Source organism: Alligator sinensis, unplaced genomic scaffold, assembly GCF_000455745.1.
Source record: "Alligator sinensis unplaced genomic scaffold, ASM45574v1 scaffold118_1, whole genome shotgun sequence".
NCBI lineage: Eukaryota > Metazoa > Chordata > Crocodylia > Alligatoridae > Alligator > Alligator sinensis.
The window spans coordinates 2,960,685-2,970,016 of NW_005841850.1; the positions used below are offsets into that span (position 1 = coordinate 2,960,685).

A 9,332-nucleotide genomic window follows, 5' to 3' on the forward strand; every position below is an offset into this window, starting at 1 on the left:
AAGGGCATAAATTGGGCTTAAGAAAGACATGCATTTTGTCCTGGTCCTCGGTGCAGGAGTGACGTTCACTTGCATGTTAGTATCTTCCTTCAGGAACAGTTGCACTGAAACATGGCACCGCTTCAGATCTCTGCAGATCAGGGCCCTTGGGCAGAGCGAATATGTGCATTTAATATTGCATGGACTTTTGCAGCCCTCTCAACAAGATGACAGCATAAAATAAGCTCCGGTTCATTCCCTCCTTGGCTGCAACACCACCGATGTTCCAGTCCCAACCTCTCCCAGTCGTTAGCCATTCATCACACTTTGAAATCAGAATAGGTTACGCAGCCAGTACTCCTAAAACGTCCATCCCAGTTCCAGAGCTATTACCAAACCTGGTGTGTTAAAAACGGGAAAAGCACAGGAATCTCTGAAACTAAAATGAGCTTTTTAAAACCACCAAGTAATTGCTCTAAGCAAAACCAAATTTTACAATGAAAAAAAACCAGTTGAGTCAGATGGAAAACCTAACATTGGACACCTGATTTCAATCAAACACATTTGATTTGTGACGTCCTTCCAGCACAGAAAACAGCGCAGGGGAAAACCACTGCAAAGTGATACACGGTGCTCCGTGTTCTGGTGCAGTCGCAAACCACCCGGGCTCTGCTCACAGTGAACGTGATGTTATCTGACCCCCTCGACATAAGTGTAATACCTTATAGATCACAGCCAGCTGCTTAATGTATTTTCCTCTTGCTCTCTCTCCTGCATGCAATGAAACACTCCTGGGCCTGAGTTATTGTACAATAATTCACACCTAGATGCTGTAAATGGCACTCGATCTTCAGCCTCTTGCCTAACAACCCACCATGGTTTGAATTATTAGGTGAGATCCAGCCACATTCTTCAGTCTGAGAGTTATTATTTAATCACGGAGATATGAGGAGAAGGCGTAAAGAAGTCAGTTCATGGCAAGGGAAAAAGCAGAAGTTTATAGTGTATAAAATATATGTCACCAGAGTTTATGAGTTTTTTTAAGCCGATGTAACATCTGCTGAGAGCACGTGGTAAGGATGTATTCTTATGAGAGCCACTCCCCGCCCTGGAGTGCCCCTGGACTGATGGCACATATCCAGGAGAGCAGCGCCAGGATGGCCTGAAATCTGTTTCTCCATTGCTCTGTCAACACAGCTGTTTGTGTCACCACTTTGCTATGGTATGTGAGCATCTCTGTGATGCCTGTCACGGCCATGCAGGCAAAGAGGTTACACCAGAATCCTGGCTCTCCATCTTTTGCATTAATCCCTGGATCCGTGCAACGGTTTGGCCTATAATGTTAAGAATAAAGTGATTATAAGCTTGGTAACTCAAAAGGGAAGCTACTGCGTTAGAATCTGTTTAAAAAGTTCTGGCCAGCTGCACTGAAAGGGAAGAGTCAGGGGAGCATGTTTGGGAGAGATAGTCTCTCTCAGTTTGAAGCCCACTGCAGGCATTGGGGATTTTGCTTTAGCTTGCAGGGCAATGATCTGCATCCTTAAACCAGGATATAGCAGGAAGACATTACAGCCACTGCCATAAATCCCCACACACAAACTCCACTTGGAGACGGGCCATGGGGAGGTGGATCTCTATTAGAGTTAGAGGTTTGTATTTTAAATTTACCTGGGAGCCAGGAGGAGCTGGTGCTGCCGCAGCTTGTGTTGCTTGACGCGGACTGCAGTGAAAGCCAAGGAGCTGCAAGCAGAGCTCTCTGCCAGGCCAAGGCTGGCGTCAGCAAAGCAGCAACTCCTGAGCGAGCAGCCGTCTCACCTAACTGAGAATCAGCCTCTGTTGGAGAGAAACACCTCACACTCCGTCTGGAAAGGGCTTCCCTCCCCTAGCAAGAGCTGGCATGTTATAGATCAGCTTTACACAGCAGACAGAGCTGCTTTGGGGCTGAGCCTGCATGCGAAGGCTGCGCTATGTATGCACAGTAACACCAGATTTGAGACTCAAGCTCATAACTGGGCTAGTAGTCCCCAAAACCACCTTGCTTTCCAACACCCTCCTCTCAACAACCTAAGGAGTGATGCTTATGGACTACTGAAAGAACTGCTTCCTGTCCCCTGGGCTGGAGGGCAGATGGCCACTGGGTGAGGCTCTTGGTAGGTGCTATAACCCTACTAGGATTACTGGAATCCCCAAAACTGATGCAGAGCTAGGTATAAAGTTGGGGTCAACTCACAATAAAAGCCTTCAGGTCCCAATCTCACGGACCCAAAGTATGGTACCTGCTGAGCCTCATGCCTTCTGTGCGGAAATATTTCCCAGGGCAGCATCTTCCTCCTTGATACCAAGGGGATCTTCAACACCACAACCACTGCCTTTGAAAGGTCTGCATCTCTAATGAAGCTGATCGGAAAGGGAGGAATTTTGCATACGAGCTGAGACTTAGCTTTAAAATTTATGGAGAAGTCCCACTGAATGCAGCAGAAAGCTTCTTATATCGCAGGAGCAAACTGAAGAAATTTGCTTTTCATCTCTGCTCCTCTAAGAAACAGCAAAATAAATTAATCTTTCTATCTAAAATAGTATTACTGCAGGTTACGGCCTTGTATATGTTGAGCTGCAGTCAAGCGGTTTATAATGAACATCCCAACAAACTCTTATCTCTACGTGTGTCAACAGCTCAGCTGTAATTATTCATCGTGTTCATTCATCATAGGAGACCATTTTTAGCTCTGAAACTTCCTAGGTAGGAAGTGAGAGCAAAGCAAACCATGGCATAGAGACCAGCTGGTAGCACAGGGTGGGACAGGGCAGCACCGCTGACAGCTCTTCCTTTTTATTTCAGATTTTCAAAGGAATACCAGAGCATGTGAACCAGGTGTGCATCCAGGACAGAGCAGTCAGACTGACCATGGCTCTCCCAAGCCTTTGCACCATTATTGATGACAGATAGGGACAGCAGTGAAGGACCATGCCTCCTCCTTCCGACCAGTGGAACAACACTAGCAAAACACAGCAAAGAGTCATCTCTGATCATTTCGTGTCCCTAACTCAGAGAGCTTCAGGGTATTTTAATGGGGGATCAGCACTGGAGGGGCAGTCCTGTATCCCAGCAAGTCCTAAGTGCTGCCATGATCAATGGGGCTATAGTATCAGGGGACATAAGTCAATGTAGCTAAGAAAGCTGCACCAGGGATCAAACTGGATGAGCACAAGTTGGGGCAGAATTGAATTTAGCCAATAATATTTCCATCCTCTGGATGTTAAGCATTGTTCATCAGCTTCAGTCTGAAGACTGAATCCAATTAATTGGAAATAAACAATGTCACTACAGAGAAAAAATTAACACATGCTAGAAAGAGAGCAAAGGAAACTTTCCCAAAGTGCATGAGACAAAATGGGTAGGGAAGGAAACATTGTTCTCAAGATCTGGAGAAAAAGATTACAAACAACTGAGGCTGAACTAAAAATTAATTCATCTTGAATGAAGAAATTGAGAGTGACCCTCTAAGGACAAAGTGAAGGACACTTGGCTATGGTAAAACAAATTAAGGAAGGTAAAAGATTTTCCATTTAAAACAGAGTGAAGTGACTCAAAGTTTACCCACTTAATGCAGTGCAGGATGACTCAAAGTTTTGACTATTATTAATTGAATAGTTTCCATGAAGGAAGCAGTGGCTTTTACTGGCCTACTTCTCCATCCTCCCAGCTCTCCCTGCTCTTCTGACACCAACAACTCCCTCCGTATAGAGGTATTTCATGGGCTATAAAAATGTTAATATGCTCCCTGAGAAACTATATAAATAATAACTAGTGTCCGCACCATGGAGCTGCCTCTAAAATATGATCTTTCACAGTTCACTTTATCTATTTATTTTCCCCAAATAACTCGATACAAAATTGCATTGTGAAAACATAAGCTTCTTTTTCTTATTCCCCTAAGTGTTTGCTATTTTGGCTGAAAGGGAAGGTCTACTGCTGAATCCAAAATTTCAGAAACTACCATAAAAAGAAAATGATACTTTGCTATGCATTAAAACCTGTACCTGAAAGGCCCAGGGGAGGAGGTTGCCTGGATAACCAAAACTGGTCTTTTTCATTCCTATTTTCTTTAATTATACATTTTAATTCACTATTTTTAAAACCTCTGAAACTGTATAGAGCCTTCATGGGTTTTTTTCTTTTTTTAAAAAAACTGCCTTTGATAGGTACACTGAAGTTTGCCTAACTAGAATTAGAAATACCTAGGAAGTAAAACCCTGTGAAACATGATTTATGACAGAAACAAGGACAGCCCTTTTAACAATACCACTCCAAAACACCTCTTTTACAACTGTTGAGAAATGTAAGTAGAGTTCATTTCTCTGTTCTTTCAGTGTCTCTATCATTTGGCTTCATTCTTCACATGTCAGTAGCCTTAATGTGCACATGACATTTCTGGGTTTTGCCCAGTTGCAAATGTTACTGCAAAACATCTAAAAAAAGTATTGAACTAAAGAAAAATTAAACAGACACTATCCAGATGAAAATTTAAGAGCACATTTCTTCTCCTGTGCCTAGTAAAGATGCTCTAAAACACAGTGTCACCTTGCTCTTGGGGAATATCCTTGGTGCAGGGGATTCCTGAGATGGTGTAGAATCAGCATGTCTGTGGCACTGCTACCATCACAGTCGTCAGCTATTTCAATAAAATCTAAAACAATTAACAAATTGTTTTAATTAAAATTTATTTTTTAAAATAGTTCTATTTGGATTAGGCTTTAACCCATTCTTTCTCACATTTCATCACCTTTCAGTTAAATATTACATTGTAAAGGTCTAAACTAGTTGTGTCTTTTTTAAACAAGTTAATTAGGATGTAATGAATAATGTAATGAGCTGACCATGCCTATGTACCACTGCCCTCTACAGCCTCATGTTAGAACAGCTCACTTGTGCCATAGGCCTTGTATTGCTCACAATGGAAAATCTCTATGAGCACTTGAACGTGTGATGGTTGTCACAATGTACACATGATGAAAATGTAATTTGTGTGGCTTAATAGCATCACACATTACACGTGCGCCAGTTTGGGGGGTTTTAGATGAGTTTGCATTGTTGAAACTAAACTACATCTGGGTGTAGTTTAGTTTGCAATGTTGCAAATTGCAACAATGCAGCTGTCAGCTCGCCCTCTGGCCACAGAAGAGATGGGCAGAGTCCACAGAAAAAAAAGGATTGGTCTCTTCACCGTTTTTGCCTTCAGCAGATGCCTGCTGAAGGCAGAAGCAGCGAGGGGCCCAATCCTTTTTTAAAATGTGTTTTTTGATGGAGCCTGCTCATCTCTCCTGCAGCTGGAGAGGAGAGGGAGGGGAGCTGCCCGTGGGCCAAGTGGTCCCTGAGCTGCAAGGGACCCTGGTCCTTCCCTCCATAATGGTGGCGCCAGCTGGGGCTGCTAGCGGGCCAGATGCTGCCCCAGCTTGGAGGCAGCACCCAGCCTGATCCAACTGTTTCCTGAGCCTGCCTGCCAGAAGCCCAGCAGGCGCTACTCCCTGTGCAGCCTTGAGGAACAGTTGAATCAGGCTGGGTGCTGCCTCAGAGCTGAGGCAGCACCGGGTCTGCTAGCAGCCTGCCTGGGCAGCCTTGGGGGCCGCCACCACTGTGGAGGGAAGGACTAGGGCCCCCTGTAACTCAGAGGCAGCTCAGCCCCCTGGCAATGCCTCTTTATGGCCTGCTGCTCTCCCTAGCTGACTCTGTGTAGGTCGTTTCTTAAGTGTTAATATTAACTTCACATTCTGTGCTTGTTCATTCTTTCTTATTCATCTCTTTGTCGGGATGCCATCATTTGGTCTTGAGTTTAATGGTCATGGATTTAGAACGAGATATTGACACTAGAAATAGAACCCAGGTTGTTCACACCCCTAGGCTAGTGTCCTGCTAATGACCTGAGCTAAAGCAGCAACTTCATCATAGTTTAGAGGCTGCCAATTAGCCCTCTGGGGCACTTGTACATGTGACAAAAATTGGCCGTTTTTGCGGTTTAATTGCATCACACTGGCTGTACACATGTGGGGTTTTTTATTATTTAAATTAGGTTGCTGCATTGCAAACTAAACTACATCTGCATGTAGTTTAGTTTGCAACGTAGCTATTTGTAATGTTGCAGCTTTTGACAAGTCACTCCCCCTGCCGCAGGCTGAAGGGCCCAATCCTTTTTTCTTTCCTTCCCACAAAGCCTGCCGATGTCTCCCATTGCCAGAGGGCAAGCTGCTGGTGTGCCGGGCAGCTCCTGAGCTATGGAGGGCCCCAGTCCTTCCTTCCGCAGCGGCAGTGCCACCTGGCTGGACAGGCTGCTAGTAGGCAGGTGTTGCCCCAGCTTGGACTCAGGGAACAGTTGAATTGGGCTGGGTGCTGCCTGCGAGCTGGGGCAGCACCCACCCACTAGCAACCTACCCAGGTAGCCCCGGACAGGGTGGTGCTGCCACCATGGAGGGAAGGTCTGGGGCCCCCTACAGCTTGCTGGCAACTCATCCCCCAGCCATGGGAGAGATGGGCAGACTCCATGGGGGGAAAAAAAACATAATGGTAACAGAAGCCTCTAAATTGAAACGGTGGGTTTTTAATAGTTGCAATGAATAACCCACCATTTCAATTTAGGGGACTAAACCCCCGTCACATGTAGAAGAGGCGCTGGAGTAAGTTACTCACAATTCTTTGGCAAATTCATATAAAGGCAACTTAGCAGGACGTACGCTACACTTCCTTAAGGCACCGGAATAAAGAAAAGAAACAGAAAATAAAAGCATCAGAAGACAGTGCATGGCAAAAACTCAGGAGGAAAGCAGAGCAAAATAAACGCCACTATCACTAAACCAGTACTTGGCACTTGCAAGGTGCCCCACACAAAAGGCCCAGGGCCATTTATTCCCACAATGTGGGGTTAAACTTGAACCTAAAATTTAAAATGGCACCAAATACTGAACCTACTCTTCACAAGATATATAGAACTGGAGGGGACTGCTTGGGTCAAGCTTGTTCTTAAATCCTGGAAGGGGAGAAAGGGACCTCAACCCTTATGCACCAACCAAACTGCTTTAATGAGCAGAGAGGGGCGGCCAGAGTAGGAAGAAAAGCCTGTCATCAATGCAATATCCCCGTTACGTATTTCAGTCCTAGGCAAACCCTTTCCTGGGAGGGCTGCAGGGACTTGGGAAGCAGCTATGAACTGAGCCAACACCCAATACTCCCCATTTCCACAATTTGCTACTCCCTGTACATAACAATGAGGGCGCCTCTATGTCCTCGCTCACCACCTCAAAAAGCTGTTTATGACAAGTACAAGGAGTCTGTCAGGAAAAAAGTGATATAGCAACAGCATGGAAAGGCCACCTGCTGCATAGGATTAAGCCTTGTTAGGCCTCACTTTTCCTTTATGCTCCCCAAGTCTCTCCATTATGCCAGAACAGTGCACAGAGTAATATACGCTCCTTTAACTCATCTGTCCCTCTGCAGGTGCATCCAATCTGGCTCAAACATGAGGATTTCTCTGGTTTTAACTGAAATAATAGATCTGCGTGAATACATTTGACTTCAGTTTAATGCATTTGTATCCTAACATAACAAAAGAGAGGCTTGCTGTGGCATTTCCATTAACAGTTGTATTCGTTTTCTTCTTGCAAATGTCAGATTCTTGGAACGTACCAGTCTCAGACTCGGAGAGAAAACAGGCTGCTCCAAAATTCATAACAGCAGGATGCAGGGAGTGATGGAGAGTGGGAAGAGCTTGCTCGCAGAAGAATGTAAATATTTTAATTGAGTCTTTTTTTTCCCCCCTGCAAAAACAGATTTATTTTTAAGTTCTTCCCAACTATATAAGATCCTCATCCCCCCTACAACCTAAAATTCTGCTAGTATATAAGAAGCATATGAGAATCAGAAAGTGAAGCTGACCAGTAGACTTTCACTGCCTACTACTGGGGAAGAGCCAAACATAAGCAAACTGTGTATACTCTGGAAAATAAGCTTGATTGAAAACTATTTTGTTATTATCACTAGTGCAAAGATCAACTTTAAAATATCTTTCCCATTAATCCCTTTAGTATCCAGTGATACTGGGTACTGGATCCAGTATCCAGTGAAAGTACTGGCTTTCTCATTAAAGCACATTAGACCGTCTTTAATGGACTAGTTAGGGTTAGCAAACATCGTAATGTTGTTTCCAAACACTAAAAATAATGCATCTTTCCCCCTAGATTATCAGCTTCTTTGTAGCCATCCTTTCAACTCTCCCAGTAGGGATGTCACAGGCTTACTAGCAAGCGACTCAGCCACTATTAAACAAACTCCTGACGAGTTTCGATTCAGAGAAGCCGTCTCACCCATGCGCTGAGCCAGCTGTGTTTATCAAGTCTGCAGTGAACGGTGCTGAGAAATCACAACAAGCTAGAGGGCTTCAATTAGCATTGCCAACCATTTTGTGTGTTGTGTCAATACTCCCGAAGCGATGCTCCGTTCCCACATCTTAGGAAATTCTTTTCTTTGTTTGCTGCCTCTCCCTTGAGGCTTTTCAACTATGTTTTAAGGGGTCTACATTTCCTACTGAGATTTGGGAAACCTCTACATATTTCTTTATTTAATGATGTTCCAGTCCTGGTTTGCTGTAACTAAAAGATGGAAGTGTTTGTTCCCTAATAATCCTAGACAAACCTGACACGAGGGGATAGCATGACGGCCCAGCAAGCAGTATGATTCAATACAGATGTAAGTGGTACTCAACCACTATTTTATTTTTGTAAAGGGGGTTTGTGCTGTTCAGAGATTCTGTGTTTTAGAGGCGGCGAAAAACAAGGTCCTGATAACCTTCAGTTATCAGAGCTGAGAAAAATGCTGGAGGTGGGTTTTTTTCACCTGCAAATATCCAATTGATTTTTTCACTTGTCTTTGCCTCTCCTGGGCTTTTATGAAGTCCAGTCATGGTGGTACCCATGCACTAAATACAGTAATTTAGATTCTCACGGAGTTGTCTGCAGAGGACGTCAGTGGATTCAGCGCTCTCTTTCTCCGAGGTGGCTTCCCGTTTTGATTCCCTGTACCTGTGTTTGTTCTTTTGTGCTTGCTCTCAGCAAAGTGTCATGCAGTCAAACTGCATTTTAGTTATGTTTTATTTTTAGTTTGTGCCAAGGAAGCCTAGAGCGTATGCATGTGCTTTTTTTTAGTTTATGTATAAATCTAAATAAATAATGTAAGTGTTACTAACATGCACAGTCATGGAAAGCAATTTTCTTTGTTTTAATAATACCTCTTCAAACAGCTTTTAATTTTGTTGCCTAAACAGCTAATCATTCTACCAGCTTATCTTGCATTGGACATATCCTGCTGA

General features: G+C 44.0%; 2 long non-coding RNA genes across 2 annotated transcripts in view; both read right to left on the reverse strand.

The window, feature by feature from the left end:
- Positions 1–958: 958 nt before the first annotated feature.
- LOC112551134 lies at positions 959–4,217 on the reverse strand. The gene is made up of 2 exons (XR_003095306.1): positions 1,648–4,217; positions 959–1,313 (listed from the first exon to the last, which is right to left on the reverse strand). It is a non-coding gene; the product is annotated as an uncharacterized LOC112551134 (long non-coding RNA).
- Positions 4,218–7,547: 3,330 nt separating this feature from the next.
- LOC112551133 overlaps positions 7,548–9,332 on the reverse strand; it is a 9,965-nt gene continuing 8,180 nt past the window's right edge. The window contains exon 3 of the long non-coding RNA XR_003095305.1: positions 7,548–7,785. This is a non-coding gene — a long non-coding RNA (uncharacterized LOC112551133). The remainder of the gene's footprint in view (positions 7,786–9,332) is intronic.